The following is a 17,085-nucleotide window of genomic DNA, read 5'->3' on the forward strand; positions in this document are numbered from 1 at the left end:
ATTGTGAGCAAGAACAAAGCTGGAGGCATCACACTTTCTAACTTTAAAATACATTGTAATACTACAGTAATCAAAACAATATGATACTGGCATAAAAAACAGACATATAGACCAATGGAACAGAATAGAAAGCCCAGAAGTAAACCTACACGTACATGGTCAACTGATGTTTGGCAAAGGTGCCAAGAATACAGTGAGGAAGTGATGCTTTGATAATCTCTTCAATAAATGGTGCTGAGAAAACTGGATATCTACATGCTAGAGTGAAATTTGACCCTTTTCTTATACTACACATAAAAGTTGATTTAAAAGGGATTAAAGACTTAAATACGTGAAATCATAAAGCTCCTAGATGAAAAGATGGGGGAAAACTTCTCTACATTGGCCTTGGCAACGATTTCTTGAACATGACACCAAAAGCACTGGCAGTAAAAGGAAACAGACAGTGGGACTGCATCAAAATTAAGAAGCTTCTGTACAGCAAAGGAAACAACAAAATGAAAAGACTTTAATTTTTATAAGCTCAAAATTGTCAGTTTTTCCTTTAGGGCTTTTCTGTTCTGTGTCTTGCTTAAGGAGGCCTTTTATACTCTGAAATTATAAAAATATTTCCTTGTATTTTCCTCTAACACATGCACATATAAATTTTATTCTTTAATCCATCTGCAGTTTTTACATGCTGTGGGTAATATTGCAGACCTCCTTGTGGGACTGGGATCTGAATTTTTTTTCCTTACAAATTGCACATTTTCCCTATGCCATTTATTGAATAGTTCATTCCCCCCACTGATTTGAAATATCCACTTTATTATAAATTTTACATCTAAAATCCTCATGTATGTGTGAGTATACTTCCCAGACTCTATTCTGTTGCAGTATATTTCTGCATGATACCAGACTGTCTTAATTTGTAGAGTATTTTAGTATGTTTTGCTGTCTTATGTCTTTCTTGCTTCAGGACTTCAGTCCTGAGTCTAGCTCGGTTCCAGGTACATGAGACAGGGGTTCTTAACCCAGAGTTAATGACTCAGAGAATATGTGAAGTCCCTGGAACTGATATGCGATATTTTGTGTATTTGAAAGTATATGTATATGTCATTTTTCTAGAAAAGGAGTCCATTAAATTTCTTCAGATTCTGAAAATGGACTGTTACCCTCAATAGGAGGGTACATGTCCCAGATAGAAATGCTGAAAAAGAATCTGTTGAATTGAATTGACAAAATCCATTTCAGTGATTAATTTTCCCTCCAGCTGACATAGTTGACGACTAATGTGTATGTAAGAGGGAATAAAACTGATAGAGTTTGTTTATATGAAAGTAAGATACGTTCACTGGTGGCTTTAATTGCATCTCCTTATTCTAGTTAAAGTGGAGAACTGATTTATGTTAGAGTAGATCAGGCCAGAAATACTTGCACATGACCAGTATCCATTATAGAACAAAAGTTTGTTTTGTTTTTAATATAAAGTCCCTGATAATTGACTCTGTTCTTTTTTCCACTAGGTGTGTAGGCTAAAAGGATTGATTGTTTTGATTGACTTAACTCTGTTCCAGATCAATAGAACAATACAACTGGCTTTCTCCAACACTTCATTGACTGAATCAACTGGCTATTTTGGTGCTGGAGAGAACCTCGTTGTCCTTAATTCATATCTTCCCTGTTGGAGTCTAGTCTATTTTGGAGTTTCAGTTCCGGAACATTGAGTTTTGTGTCAATGCATTTTCTGGTTTTGCTGCCTTGGGACAATCTCCCTGTCTGCTCCAGTGACTCAAAATTATCTGGTCAATCTTGACTTTTTCAAAGTGTACTGGTGCTGGGTGTCATTCAGCCTTACATATGTGTAGCATTTGAAAAAATTAGTGGTTGGGGTAAAAAGTGATAAGATAATTAGCACAGCAAGTCACGAAAATAGGTTCAGCAAGTCACTGTCCTGCGTGACCTCCTCATTAATATTACATATCCAGATGTCATTTGTCAGCCATTTCATTTAAAATTTAGAAACTAATTTTTTTTTAAAGTTTGGTAAATACCAACACTTACTGTCTAATAAAAAGAGTTTATAATATGTAGTGAGTTTGTTAACCATATAACAAACCGAGTAGATTGGTCATGTTTATGTTCTTTTTTTAATTAAAGACTTTTTTTTAAAAGCAGTTTTAGGTTTATGATAAAATTGAGAGAAAGGAATGGGTATTTTCCATATTCCCCTTGCCTTCACACATGGATAGCCTCCCCCATAATCGACATCACTCACCAGCATGGTACATTTTTTTTAACAAGGAAGGACCCACGTTGACCCATTATAATGACCCAAAGTCCATAGTTTTCCTTAGGGTTCACTCTTAACGCTGTGTATTTTATAGATTTGGACAAATGTATGACGACACATATCCATTATAATATCATACAGACTATTTCTGCTGCCCTAAAAATCCTTAGTTCTACCTTTTCATCTTCCCCTTCTGCACTGATCTCTGTTGCCTTCATAATTTTGTCTTTTCTAGAATGTCATACAGTTGGATCATACAGGATTTGGCCTTTTCAGACAGGCTGCTTTCACTTATAAATACACATTTAAGTTACATCCGTGTCTTTTCGTGGCTTGATAGCACATTTCTTTTTTTGGCACTGAATAATATGCCATTGTCTGAATGTACCAGTTTTATCATTCATCTACTGAAGGACATTTTGGTTGCTTCCAAGTTTTGGCAACTATGAGTAAAGGTACTGGAAACATCCATGTGCAAGGTTTAGTGTAGGCACAAGTTTTCAAATCCTTTGGGCAAATACAAAGGAACATGATTGCTGGAGTCTATGATAAGAGTAAGTTTAGTTTTGTGAGAAGCCACTGAACTGTCTAACACAGTGGCTGTACCATTTGGGTTTCCAACAGTAATGTATGAGAGTGCTTATTTCTCCATATCCTCACCAGTATTGGATGTTATCAATGTTCTGGATTCTGGCCTTTCCTTTTGGTGTGCAGTAGCATCCTGTTGTTTTAATTTGCATTTCCCTGATGATGATGTGAAGCATCTTTTCGCATGTTTATTTTCCATCTGCATCTTCTTTGCTGAGGTGTCTGTGAAAGTCTTTGGCCCTTTTTTAATCACGTTGTTTGTTTTGTTGAGTTTTAAGAGTCCTTAATATATTTAGATAACCGGCCTTTATCAAATACATCTTTTCAAATATTTTCTCCTAGTCTGTGGCTTGTCTTCTCTTGACATTGTCTTTTGCAGAGCAAAAATTTTAATTTTAATGAAGTCTAGTTTATCAGTTCTTTTTTTTAGATTCTGTGTCTGTTATTGTATCTAAACATCATACCCAAGGTCATCTAGATTTCCTTCTATGTTATCTTTTAGGAGTCTTATAGTTTTGAATTTTACATTTGAGTTAATATTTGTGAAGGGTGTAAGATCCGTATCTAGATTCTTTTCCTTTTTATTTTGGCATGTGAATGCCTAGTTGTTCCAGAACAGTTTGTGGAAAAGACTGTCTTTGCTCCATTTTATTGCCTTTGCTTCTTTGTCAAAGATCCATTGACTATAGGGGATCTGTTTATGTTCATTTCAGATTCCTGGTCTCTTTTTCTATAGTCAGTGGTTAGCCAGACATGATGGCCTCCTAGACCCAGATGTCAATATATTTTGTAGAGGAAACAAGAAATAAGTAGACCAGCAGTAATCCTTCCTGCTTTAACTCAGGTACCCAAAAGATATTGGAGGAAATGTCTAGCGTTATTTATTTTATAATATCACAAAATAATAAAAGATTATTGTTGTCCTCTTTCTCTCTCTCTTTTTTTTTCTCTTTTGGTTTTCTTTGGTGATGTTGACTCTGGCTTGAGTGATGAGCCTTAAATCATACCCAATATTACTGGGGGGAATTGGGTACTGTCTGATAAAAGGTCTGTCAAAAATGAGGTTCCTTTTTATTACATCTGAAGATTTAAAAAGTGAGTATAAATACACATAGTCAGTTAGTAGGTTTGAATATTAAATTCCTCTGTTCTATACTTTGTGTTTCATTATACTGACTACTAAATAGTAAAAATCAAGTTTTGGTTTGAGTAATTCTGAGACAGTGACTTTTGCCTTAAAATTTGTTCTAGTGATGCCCAAGGCTTAAGTATTAAGGTACAAATGAGAGCAGAAGTTTTAACAAATTGTGAAGACCCTTTGGGAGCATCTCTTACTTGAATTCCCATTTAATTAGGAGTTCCTTAAAGTTAGGGATCTGGTGTCATGTCATGTCTCCCTAACACCTGGCTCAAATCCTGGTATATATTTGATGTTCAGTAAATATTTAAATGACAAGAAGAATAAAAGAAACAATAAATGAAAGAATTTCCTCAAACAGAGACACAAAATATACCAGGATCACCCTCAAGTACTGGTGAAGTCATTACTTTGTGTCAAGAATGGGAGTTGCCACCTGTGTTATGTTATTGTACCATGATTTCATGTTATAGGTCAAGAAACTGACACTCAGTGGGCTTAAATGGCTTGATATTACAGAGCAGAGCTGAGGTTTAAACCTGATGTATTTCTCAAAGTTACTGTAAATTTATTAATAGAGATTCAGACTTGCAACTTGAGATGGGGAGGGGAAAGGAGGCAAATGATGACTGAGCCACCACTAAAACAGGATAATCTTGACATATTTGAATGAAATAGGAAGCATACAGAAACATAAGTGTTACCTCTAGCCCAGTAATCTAAGTACCAATGAGACCTTTTTAATGCTGCTCTCCACTTCTTCCTTCCCATCTTTCTCCCCTACACATGCTGCTTGTTAGACTTCTGTTAATACACTTGATGAGTTAACTAAATTTTCCTAATTAGTACCTAATTCCCTGTGCCTTAACTTACTTTACTGCTTATGAGAAAGAGCACAATTTCTAGAAAACGAAAAGCTATCAGAATAGACCCAAGGAGCAATAGCATGGAAAGATAATAGGTAATAGTGGGAGGGAGATATAAATGATCTTTGAAAACAGAGCTGAGTTATAGTATTCATTAACTCCTGATTACTAAGAAATTAGAAGCTGAATATTCCATTTCTAACTCTCTACATCCTACACAAAATGAATTTCAAGTCCATTATTGTTCTTTAATTTCACAAAACCTTTGTTCCTCCATTGTCTACATTCCCAGGATTGATTTCTTTGTTGTTTTCTCCTCACAATGAAAGGATTTTTAACATCAACCTCAAAGACTTTGGATTTGGGATTTGTCTCCTAGAGAAATTTGAGCACAAGGGATACACAAAAGTTAGTTTCTCAAAGCAAAGCAGAGGCAAGAGTTGTTTCATGGGAAGAAGAAATGATAATGAACATTATGTTGATACAAACTTCTATTTCTTTATACAAGTAACCTTTCCCGTGACTAGAGTTTCATGGTTCAGCATTTTCAGATGTAAATATTTTTTCCTGACCGTGGCATAAATAAGTTCTGAATCACCCAGAGATACATTTGGCTTTAAAATAAGTGGCCTCATTTAAAGGGCTGCCTGAAAGTTGCAGTAGAAGGGAGAATGGAAGTGTGAGAAGGTGTAGTGTTTATTATTTATCAGGCTTCTCCCAGGTCCCCACTGGCATATATGAGCTTGACTGTCTCTGCACTTGCCACATTAATCACTTTCTCTTTTAAATTCAGGAGCATCAGGCTTGGTGTTCAGGGTCAAAGACAAGGTAAAACAATGAGAAAAGTCAATTATGGTAAATAAGCTTCTGTTAGTAAGTTAGAGGTAGTTCCATGATGATTTTACATCAGCCATTAAAAACAGTTTGTTTTCAGTTTATATCACTGCAAAGAACTGTAGTTTTCATCTCTATTAGTAAAAAAGCTATGCCTGCTAAGGTGATAAGGTATGCAATTCTTGTTCTACTTAGAATTATTTGGAATGTAAATATGCAGAATCTCTGGAGATAACAAATACTGTGTTTATATGAGAGGGATTTTTGTACCAAGAACACAGAAATACTAGCCTGAAGGTGATGTCTGGTTTTTCTGCTTATACCATCAACTACCCTCAGGTTTGTCTATGGTATATAGATTTTGGCCCTTTCAAGGAGGATACAGGGTGAGTCTGTTCACATTTCCCTATTTGTGAAGTTTTATTTCTCCTCCGCCTAGAAGAAGGAATGGAAACTCAATTTTGTACAGGTAAATTTAATATCGGGAAGTCAGAGCAGGGAGTGGTTTCTAGTATTTTCAGAGATAAGGACTTTTAACATCAACACACTTCACCCTCCCTCTACTCATGATGGAAAGCTGCTAGGCATTTAGTAACTTATTCAATCACATCTCTGTCATTTTCAGATGTACAAGCATTTGAACAATCGTAGCCCACATATGTGTGAAGCAGATTCCATCTTTGAGGAATGTGGCTTAAAATAGCGTTCTCCCACTGTCACCACATTCAGCTTCCCAGTAGTGTTCTCTCTGAAACACACTCTGCCCGCTCCTGTTCAACACCCTTGTATTTATTCCTCTCCGTGGAATTCTTACCCCCAAGATTTTCACAAAGCTGACTCTTTCTTATGTTATTTTAAAGAGGGGGGGCGGTGATTAGGTTTATTTATTTATTTTTAGTGGAGGTACTACGGATTGAACCCAGGACCTCCTCCATGCTAAGCATGCACTCTACCACTGAGCTATACCCTCCCTCTTTTCTTATTATTCTGAATTCAGCTCAGATGTTTCCTACACGAAGAATCCTTCCTATGGACATCCAATCCAAAACAGCACTCCCACCCACCACCCACTTCCAGTCACTCTCTGTTACGTCACTTGCCTGATTTTTTCATAGCGCTTGTGACCATCTGGTGTTGCATTATTTGTTGGCCGTGCTCCTTTGCTGGGCTGTCCTTCATGAGAGTGGAGGCTTGGCCTGGCTTGTCTCTGTGGGATCCACAGGTGCTCCTGGTAGATACTCCCTAAACGTTTGTTGAATGAATGAAAGAGGATATGAATCAGTTTGCAGAGCCTGCGTTGTTCATTGAGTTGTTCAGCCTACAAGCTGGGACACGTCAGCTTAGATTCTTTCCACGTGTAGTCGCCGTTGACGGATAGGTAGGATAACTGGATATTTAATGAATGTTATCCTGTTGTCTCAGGATTTTTAATGATGCCCCAAAGTTGAGGGCAAAATGTTCTACAGAGTGATTTTATTCAGATCCCTAGAACACTTATGAAAAGGTGGCCAAGACATTAACCCCGCTTACCCACCTCCAGCCCATGTAAGCAGAGGGATCCCCCTGAGCTGAGAGAACAGTAGATGAGGGAGGGGTGGGAGGGAGAAAGGCTTCCCCCACAAGGCCATTGAGGGGCTTCTGGACCCCCAGCAGGGGACTCCTGCACCTGGCTCCCAGCCTGAAAGCTTGCTGAGCCACAGTTGTGTTTTCTGAGGCCACTCCATGTACTGCTGCCTGAGCTGGAGAGCTCTCTGTAGATCCTGACATGAGCTCCCTGGAGTCTGAGGGCGCAGAAACAGGTGACTTTATGAGGAAGAAGTGTGAATGCTGGAAGTGACTGGGGTTGCTTTCACTTCTGAGCAGGGTGAACCTCAGTGGATTCCTCTGGGTCAGTGGACCCAATATAGGTAGCCAAACAAAAGCCACCTTTAAATAGTCTCATTCAAGAGAATTGCCTAGAGACTGAGGGCTCCCTATAGAAAGATGCTGTTGGGGGTTAACTGCTGGAGGGCAGCTAGAGAATGGTACAGAGTAGGGAGTGTAAGCTGTTAAAAACCACCAAGGCCCACACTTCAAGGAGACCCACCTTTGGATGCTTGCCATGGCAGAGGGAGTTCAATAGCCAAGGGACAATGTCATAACACTAGCCAAGTAAAAGACCTTGTCCCTTAGTTCTTACCCACCCTGGCAGTGTAAATGAGGGAGAACAGAGAGAGAGAGCAGAGGTCACATCTCACTCTTGGTCTAGGGCTGTGTTTCTCAAACGTTTTTCATTACTGCTCCAAGGAGCCATTTCTGGCTTTTCCCTCCTAATTTGCTCCCTACCCTGTGAGTTGTTAGTACCACAGATACACTGTATGCTTATGTACTTGGGCCCTTTGGAGGGTCATGAACTATTAGAACATCTAACACTTTTTTCACCCCTTAAGAACCAGTTTACAACTCCCTGGGGGCAATATCATTCCCATTAAGAATGCATGGTCTAGAGCAGTGATTCTTAGCCAGGTGTGATTTTCCTCCCAAGGGACATTTGCCTGTATCTGAAGACAGTTTTGGTTATCACAGCTGGAGAAGGTACTACTGGCATCCATTGGATAGAGGCCAACGATGCTGCAAAACATCCTACAATGCACACAACAGTCTCCCGCACTAAAGAATTGTCTAATCCAAGATATCAATGGTGCGGAGGTTGAGAAATTGTAGGGTAGAGTCTAGAATTTCTAAACTAAATGTCCAGGGTAAGGATTATCTTGAGAGAGGAGCTTTGAATTAGCTCAAAGATAAATGCTTGGGAATTTATTAGAGTTTTTAAAAACCTGAGCATGATTCAAAAGCTTTGGAGTCTGAAATCAGTGCTATCACAAGGCAGAAGAAGGAAATTGGATGGAATGAGCCAGAAGGCAGTGTGGGAGAATAAAACTGTCTCCTGATTGCCCCCTCCTGAGTTTGCTTTTAAATCAGTTGGTTACAGTTATAACAAAATGGATTTGTAAGTTAGTGGTTTGGAACTCATAACTAATGGGGCGTATGGGCATTGGGTCCTCAGACCAGCTCACCGAAGCCCACCATGCAATGCATGTGAACAACTGTACTGATGAAATATGGCCCATGGCCACCATTGGCGGCTGTGTCTGGTGAAATGGGAATGGGGTTTTCTACCCTTCCAGTTCTAATTGTAGACAGTGTTTCCTGTGACCTACAGCAGGCGGTGGGACAGCAGTTATGAGGGTAAGAGAAGGTGTCACAGGCATAGAAGGGAAATTCGACCTTCTGCTAAGGAGGACATTGTTTTCCTTCCAGGATGACTCCCTCTGTAAAAACATGCTCTGGCCTTTCTAAGACATTTATTTATAGCATAATATGTTACATACCCAAGCAGAAAAAGGAAAGCTCTAAAATAGGAAATTTATTTTGCTTGATTTTGCACCAGAATCCTGACTTCAATAGTCAGGGAGAATGTATCAGTTTCCTATCCCAAAACTCAGTGGCTTGAAATAACAATTTATTCTCAATTCTGCAATATGGGCTGAGCTCAGAGGGGTGACTTCTGCAGGTCTCACTAGATGTCGCCATTGTGCCTGCTGTCAGTTGGTGGGTGGATTGGGGACTGACTGGCCCCATGTGGTCTCAGTAACATGTCTGGGCCTCAGTGCTGATGGCTGTCTCTCTCCCTCTCCTTGTGGCCCATCCCCGAGAAGGTGCGCCTGGCCTTCCTCACGTGGCAGTCTCAGGGCAGCAAAAGGGTGAGAGGGGAAGCTGCAGGGCCTCTTAAAATTAAGACTGTGAAGTCACATGTCACTTCTGCTGCCTTTGATAACAGGAAGGGGTCAGCCTATATCAAAGGGAGGGAAACTAGTTCCACCTCAAGCAGAAGAGTGGAAAAATCAGTGCATAGAAGCATATGCTTCCAGGAATGGGAGGAATGGATAAAGCCATTTTTGCAAGCAAGCTACCAGAGAGGATTTCCCCTCATCTATCAACATGTGTACAGATAAAAGTGCTTAGAATTTATTCGTGGGTTTAAGAATTCTCGTGCTGAGAATGACTGAACAGTCTATAAGGAAAACAATACTATACTACAACAAATATGCTGGACATAGTTTCTGCTATAAAAAATACACAAGATGTACAGCAGCTTCTGGTATCTGTTGCCCGTCCCTCTTCATTGAGGAATGGAACTTGTGTAGCCCTATCTGGTTCCTCTTCTCTGTGTCCTATGTTGTTCATGTCCTGCACAGTTAAGCTGTCTGCAGGACTTTTTTCAGAACCCTGTTACTGTAATATGATCTTGACTTAGGCTGTTGTTTAAAATGCTGTCTTTGAGAGCTCAGAGTAGTCTCATAATGCGGTGGGTCTGTAGTGTTGAAAACCTAACCTGAGAGTTCTGTATGTGCTCTGCCAGGATCATATTTTTGTGCTTTGACACTGTTGTCTTCGTGTCATAAAAACAGGAGTGGTTTAAAAAAGATCCTGTGATGTGAAGAATCTTCTGCATGGAATCTGAACTACAAATACATCCTGTCTTTGCCCAGAGCTGTGACATTTCTAGTCTGTAGCTGATATAATGCTTTAGGCTGCAAGTAACAGAGGATGCGACTCAGACTGGCTTGACGATAAAGACATTTATCATCTCCTATAGCCTCAGGTTTGATTCACTTAAGACCTCAATGGTGAGCTCAGGTTCTGTCTCTCACAGTGTTAACTCTAATCTCTTGCTTTTATCTAACAGTAAGGTGAAAAAAACTTCTCCCCAACTATAGACATCCTCCATTCCATCTAATTGAACCATCTAAGCTCACCTTCCACTCTTAAAGCTTGAACACCTACCACTCTGGAATCCTCTAAGCTGATTGGCTGAGGCTGATCATGAATGAGCCCTGGAGTCAGGGATGTCACCTTGCCCAGCATCATAAATGGGAAGGGGATCGCTGAATAAAACGTGGGTCCTGACAGGAAGGTAGAATGGGAAATGGTGCAGTGTAGGCAACCAAAACTGACTTGTATAGAGAGTGACTCATAAATGTCCTCTGCGAAGCAGTAATGCTGGACGATGCCGTGACTGATGAACCTAAAACTAAAATGAATAACAATAATAAAGGGGAAATTACAAAATTTCAAAAGATACTTTAAAAAATAAAAAGCCTGACATTCCTGGATTCTGTGAACAATCTCAACACGTCCCCCTGTCCCCTCCTTTCTGCTCGGTATCACACACAGAGACACAAAGGCACACACGTGATGTGTCGTGTGCTTAGGTCCCTAAAAGTAAAACGTGATTCATCAACACTTCACAGGAAAGCCCTGATCTGTTCTCAAGCATTTTTCTTCCCCAAGAATTGGCTTCTGTTGAAGGCCACCCGATGAGAGTGGTTGGGGATGGCAGTCCAGTGAGAGGGAGGATCTAGAGGTGGATTATTCTTTCTTACTCTCATCTCTGCTTCTTTAACCTACACAGCTGTTAAAGGTAGACTTCCAGACAACAGTGTCTTGCTTGGTTTCCAGCTGCATCATTAGCACCTCAGTCAGCACCTGCCACAAAATAGACACTCAATAAATTGTTGTTGAATCAATTGCTGCAAACCCTCCCAGGAATAGCAATGAGATGAGGGTAGCCATAGGAACAAGGAGTCTTCCAGCGTTGGCGAGCAGGAAGGGTAGAGGGTGGGAAGGGAAATGCCGCTCATTCATTTGGTTATTTGCAAGGTCAGGACTGCTTCGACAGCCTCCCCTCAAATTGTTAACTTCTTTTTTTATGAAGCAGAAATAAAACTAACCAGCTACTTCTTTAGAGAATAAGACATCCCTAGTTCATGTCTGTTGATGGGGTTTCAGAAGAAATTTAATTAGCATTCATGGATTTTGTCGTGTTTTGTGTAGCTTTTAACTTTTTCTCAGGAAAACATGTGAGACATGGAGTGAGTATAAAGCATCCCGTGTGTTTTGTTTGAAGATGTTGATGAGAATGGCTGTCCTTTGATGCTATTTCTGTGGAATTTAAATATAAACATTTTGATAAAAGCTGAATTCCAAGCATCCTCACAACCCTTTGATGCCTCACTATGAAGGGAATGAGAGACCTTGGTTAGGGGCAGGGGTGGTAAATGGGATGATTGCTTCCTTTTGCCTGAATAACTCTATTAGCTGCTGGGATTCTTTCTTTTCTCTTGGGAGTCCGTTGCTGTTGTTGCTTGTATAAATTCACTATCCCAATTCCCAGGCTTCCCTAAAGGAGATACGGTCTCTTGGGATTGTTAATGGTGACTCACTGTGTGTGTCTGCAAGAACAGCCCAACTATTATCTGTGAAGATGATAAAACAGCTCTCTTTTAGTGAGTTAGGGTGATGAGTGCCAGGTCTGTGCTAGGCTCTACACATGCCTTTCTGAGGAATCTTAACAAAAACGCTGCGAGGTAGGTGTTTATTTTACTTCTCCCCCTGCCCTTTTGTGGTCTGTTATTAATGCAGCAGCCGAGTGATCGAGTGATCCTGGTCAAGTGTCAGTAGATCTTGTCACCCCTCTGCTCAGAACCTTCCAGCAGCTTTCTGTCTGTCTCTGAGTAACAGCCAAAGTCCTTCCTATAACCTGCAGGTCCTGTGATTGGCCACCTCCCCTTTACCTCTCTGATTTCATCTTCCCTCCCTTCATTCCTGCTACTATGTAAACTACACTGGGCCCCTGTGCTGTTTTTTGGTGAAATTTCTACCTCAGGGTCTTAGTATTTTCTGTTACTTCTGTTTGAAATGGTTGCTCCTAAAATAGGCACCCGGATAGCAGCCCAATTCCTTCAGGTCTTTATTGCATAGTTGGTTTCTTACTAAGGACTTCCCTTGCAATCCTAACTCAAGTTTCACCACCCTTCCCAACATTGAACATTTTGTACCTTGCTTTACAACTTTAATTTTTTTTTTGTATCAACCCCATTAGAATGTAAGCTCCACAAACATAAGGATTTTTCTGTTCTCTCCCCCTTTCCTTGACTCTACAACTTACACCCAGCACCTTAGAACAGAGCCTGGACACACATGAAGTACATACTAAATATTTATTGAATGCTGAATGATGATTTCATTCTTTCAGTCATCAGATGTTTATTCTGAATTTACTAAGAGCCAGACATTATGCTGCAAGCCTATAAGAACAAAACTGAACCACAGAGAGACAAGGTCTCTAACTTCATTGAATCTAAAATAAAGAAAGGAAAGAAACAGTTAAGCAAGTGCCTGTTTTATACATGTGGACTCTAAATTTCACAGAAATTAGTGACATTCCCCGATGTCTACTGTTCTTCAGTGACACAATTGGGATGAACAACCAGGAATTTAAAATTACAATGTCAGCCCTCTTTCCTTTATGCCATGCTGGGATTGACACATACTTTTTTTCCTAAATTACTAATCGGACATGTTTGTGTGTACTGTCAGTGCCCTTCACTGAGTGGGAGTTATATTGCTGCTCATATCTATTGGGATAGTTCTCTAAGGTATTAAGGATTATCATTAGATGAAGCTCATCAATCATTATTATTGTGGATAAGCTTCATTTGATCTGCCCTTCAAGAATATCAAAAGAAGAATAACAACTATTTCATCTCACTTGTTCTAAATAAAGAAAAAATCCTTTGGCTTGTTCTATGCATAGGACAATGTGAAAATAAAATCTGCTAAGTGGACCCCTGATCTTACAGTTCACAATAAGAAATGTTTTTGAAAAGGCTAGGTTGCCCAGTAAATTTCAGCTTTATATAGTAAGTATACATTTTTAAGTTTGATATTTTTGATCAGAAGGGATATTAAAGTAGGGATCTATTTAGAAGTCATATTTTCACTGTTAAGTCCTGTTTTGTTAGTTTGGGAATTTTCACAGAGAACACTTTCAGACACTTAATTTCATGTTTTTTAAAGGGGAAAAAAACCAAAACTAAACTAAATCTCCTAAACAGCATCAACAGGATTTTAGACAGATGTTGGTTGATGGTCTATATTAGGAGATAATTATATATGTCATCTGATGAATATAGAGGAAATCTCCACATTTGGAAACGTATCACTTCACAAAAGAAAGGCTTCTCAAGGCTTATCACCTCCACTGCTATTTGATAGTACAGGCTTGAGGCTATGGTTTTGTGCTCTTTAGTGAGAAATAACAAAAGATACTGTTGGGAAAAGTTCTGCCACAGTCATGCTGTACCTTATAGAATGCAAAAAGGCTTAGCTTTAGTAAGACCCTTGTCCTTTTCATATCTAACTGTGTGATTTTTGGTGAAAATTCATGGGAACAGAGCATAGTTATCACTCTCTCATCTGTTTAATCCTTTCAACTTCACTGTTGGTGAGGAGAGATCTTTCAGTGTATAAATGCCATCAGCATTAGCAGGGAATAACCTTGTTTTAATTTTTTTTTTTTTTTTAATAAATACTAGTCTCTGAAGAAGAAAGCTTCACTGTACTCCTCTCTGGCTGGAAGTGGGAACGGATCAAAGGGCTAGCTGTGGGATAAAGCCAGGACCCTGGAGGAGGGAATGAGACTAGGATCGAGGAAACCAAGGGAAAGGGCCTTGCAGCTGACCCTTCCAGTTGCCCTGAGCCACCATGCAAAATTCTATGTCAAAGTCTTTATGTATGTTGTATTGGTAATTACCCTGTCCTCAGGCTCCCTGTAAAGACATGGTTATCACATGCTGTGAAAATTATGTGCATTTCTCACATGAAAAAATGCTCAATATCACTAATTATCAGAGAAATGCAAATCAAAACTACAATGAGGTATCACCTCACACCAGTCAGAATGGCCGTCATTCAAAAATCCACAAATGACAAATGTTGGAGAGGCTGTGGAGAAAGGGGAACCCTCCTACACTGCTGGTGGGAATGCAGTTTGGTGCAGCCACTATGGAAAACAGTGTGGAGATTCCTCAAAAGACTAGGAACAGACTTACCATATGACCCAGGAATCCCACTCCTGGGCTTGTATCCAGAAGGAAATCTACTTCAGGATGACACCTGCACCCCAATGTTCACAGCAGCACTATTTACAATAGCCAAAACATGGAAACAGCCTAAATGTCCATCAACAGGTGACTGGATAAAGAAGAGGTGGTATGTTTATACAATGGAATACTACTCAGCCATAAAAACCGACAACATAATGCCATTTGCAGCAACATGGATGCTCCTGGAGAATGTCATTCTAAGTGAAGTAAGCCAGAAAGAGAAAAATACCATATGAGATCGCTCATATGTGGAATCTAAAAAACAAAAACAAAAACAAACAAACAAACAAAAACAAAGCATAAATAAAGGACAGAAATAGACTCACAGACAGAGAATACAGACTTGTGGTTAACAGGGGGGTGGAGGGTGGGAAAAAAATTATGTGCATTTCTCAAAAACCTGAAAGATAAATGTTTTGCTATAAACAGGATAATCTTAAATTTAAAGTGAAGGCATGAAGAAATGATTCGATCATTTGATATGATTTCCCCCAAATTGTAATAGTTCCATGGAAAGTAACAGGAAAATTATAAAGGTTCATAGATGGGCTAAAGTGTTCACCCCAGACTTCTTCTTTGTCATTAGCTCTAGCACCAAAAATATAAATGCCTACATGAATCAGTGCTAGGTGTGCATGGAATGAAGTGTGCACTAGTCTTTTAGATGAATAAAAGTATAAAAAGAAACAGACTCACAGACACAGAGAACAAACTGATGGTCACCAGAGGGGAAAGGAGGTGGGAAGGGATAAATTGAGAGTTCAAGATTTGCAGATACTAACTACTATATATAAAATAGATAAACAAGGTCCTACTGTATACCCCAGGGAACTAGATTCAATATCTTATGGTAACCTATCAAGAAAAAGAATATGAAAAGGAATATAGGTGTTTATATGTATGACTGAAACATTATGCTGTGCACCAGAAACTGACACAACATTGTAACTTGACTATACTTCAATTTAAAAAATAATTTAAAAAAAAGCATAATGGCATATTTTAGTCCTCTGAAATTAGTCAGTCTGTGGGTATGTTGCTTTTGGAATGAAAGTGTCCAAAGTATTCTGAGGAAGAGAGCATAATCTCTCACTATGAAGTCTTATAAGTTCAAAGAAAACACAATGCCAGATTTTAAAAGTTAGCTATTTAAAAGAGATAAGGCATTCCAGAATGGATGCTAAGTTGTTTAAAATGATCGATTTTGGCTACAGGGAATAGAAAATCAGGCTTATTGCAAATGTTTGAAAACACAAATAAATGGGCTCTGAGAAGAGAATCGATTCTGTCTCACCTGTTTCAGTTTCCCAGAAATTAGGTCTTTTCTGCTCATTTCCAGTTTTGTTGGATATTCTGGTTCAATGAGACCATGGCATAGCTGAATTCTGTATAGGTAAGTTGTTTCTATACAACTTCATCGTAGTTAGATTAGTCTGTATGTTTTTCTATTACTTTACTGGAAATAGATTTAACCCAGTATGCAACAATAAGATGCCTACATGGTATTTGCAAAATTCTCAACAGAATTGAGATTATAATCACTTGAATCTTGAGGAATCAGTCATGCTAAAAGGTATGCCATGCACAGGTTTTCTGGAATATTCAGACTATGCCCAAAATTTTCATCACCGTGTACTTCATCTAAGTATTTTCAATAACTTATGAGTCTGAAGTCTGCAGTCATCCTGCCTGTAAAACAGCTGCTGAGGTCCACAAAACAACTGCTACCTGGACAGCAGAATCACGAAGCAGAGCTTAGATTAAAGTCCCTCTTACTGGCTTTGATTTTTTTAGTATGTGTATATATATATATATTATTCCATACCTGGACAGGCTGGGAAGAGGGGAGTCATTTTACATGTTGGATGCTTCATTTGGCAGTCATTATGGAGACTCTGCTGGCAAGAGCATTCTCCATCATACCCAGATGGAGCCATACTTAGAAACCTTCCAACTCTCTGATGAGTAAGGTCATTAAACAGATGAAAAATAAGAAAGCATCTGGAAATGATATCATCCCTGCCAAACGTTCACACTAGAGAAAAAGTGTAACACATGTAATGTCTCTGTATTTGCCTCTTGAGATACGAGAATGAAAGAGAAAATGCTGTATGTCCCTAGGGATGTGGAAGTTATGAGTTTTACACAATGATATACATCCAATGGCAGGATAGATCGCATTCCTGAACCAGCTGCAAAGCATATGTTTTAGATAAGAGTTTTCATAAATAAGTATCCATGAGAAAACTCCAATTTCTATTTTGGAAAGACAGTAAATTCATGTCTTAAAGGTGAGTGTTTTGACATGGAGATTTCACCTTTCTCTCTACAATGAACTTCTGTTTCATCTAGTTTCTAATGCTTTTCTTAGAAAATACTGAATAAATGTCTTTCACC

Source organism: Camelus bactrianus, chromosome 2, assembly GCF_048773025.1.
Source record: "Camelus bactrianus isolate YW-2024 breed Bactrian camel chromosome 2, ASM4877302v1, whole genome shotgun sequence".
Classification (NCBI taxonomy): Eukaryota; Metazoa; Chordata; class Mammalia; order Artiodactyla; family Camelidae; genus Camelus; species Camelus bactrianus.